The sequence below is a fragment of the Lampris incognitus genome, chromosome 5, assembly GCF_029633865.1.
Source record: "Lampris incognitus isolate fLamInc1 chromosome 5, fLamInc1.hap2, whole genome shotgun sequence".
Lineage (NCBI taxonomy): Eukaryota > Metazoa > Chordata > Actinopteri > Lampriformes > Lampridae > Lampris > Lampris incognitus.
Genome location: NC_079215.1, coordinates 15618056 through 15619389, shown reverse-complemented (window position 1 = coordinate 15619389; position 1334 = coordinate 15618056).

Here is a 1334-nt window from a genome sequence, read left to right as displayed (position 1 = left end):
GTTCTGCGCGCACTAGAGAAAGATCCCTTTGAACCCATGTCTACGGCAGACATGCGTTATGTCTCGGCTAAGCTGGCTGTGCTCTTGGCACTTACCACCGCAGCGAGGGGTTGTGAGCTCACTGCACTCACCATCAAGGGGATGGTGTTTTCTGGTGATCTGATGGTCACGCTCTTTACAGACCCCAGCTTCGTGCCCAAAACTGTGTCTGTCCTGACGCGTAGGGCCCCGGTGGTGATAGACGCGTTTCATCCGTCACCGGTGACTAGGGATGAGAAACGCTTGCACCTCTCGTGTCCTGTACGGGCTTTACGCATTTACATGCGGCGCACAGCAGATATTCGTAGGTCTGACAGGCTGCTGTTGACCTACAGAGTGAGCAAACCAGGTTATGCCCTTTCCACCCAGAGGCAAGCACACTGGCTGGTGGATGGTATTACGGAGGCGTATACCAAAGCGGGTAAAACAGCTCCTAAGCTGAAGGCGCATTCTACCCGAGGGACTGCTACGTCGATAGCTGTGTTGTCAGGTATCGACTGGGAGGTCATCCGCCAGGCGGCGGTTTGGAGTGGTGAGGCCACTTTCTTACGGCATTATTACCGGCACGTTAAGGTGCGGTCGGTTGCCGACGCTGTTCTGGAGCAGGCCTCTTAGGATGCTCTCATCAGAACGCGTACCCCTTCCCACCAGGGGTTTGAAGGGTTCATTGGACGGCTAGGGAACGGAGGCACGAATCCTGTCGTTGTTCAATGCAATTACCCTCTCAGCCATTTTGGAGTACGTGGAATGTAACTTTGGGTTCGCGAAGCGAACTAGCAAATATTACACCCTAGTTATATGAACAACAACAAAATGGCTGAGAATAGAGCCGTTCTCCTCCTACCCGGGCCACAGGTGTGGTGCTCATTTAGTTGGAGATGGTTCGACTTACAAAGAGGAACAGCGCTTCCGGTGGGCGTGCCAATACGGGGTCGGTGGGAGGACATATGACCACAGGGGGTCATATTGTCCGGGATTGGCACGGGGAATGCACCTCCATCGTTTTTCTTTTTTCCAGCGAGCTATTGTGGATGATGTCACAATGCAATAACCCTCTCAGCCATTTTGTCGTTGTTCATATAACTAGGGTTCGCTTCGCGAACACAAAGTTACAGTCAAAGGTTGGTAAATCACCCTGCAAGCCTTAGTGCTGAATTTGGATTTATTGATCAAATCCAATGTTTTTGTGTGGCTGTTAACATTATTGTTTAAATCCTGAACTGACCTGCATGTACAGAAGAACAATAGCAAAGACATCACACACAGCACAGTGTTGCTGTCGTACAGAAGTAAAC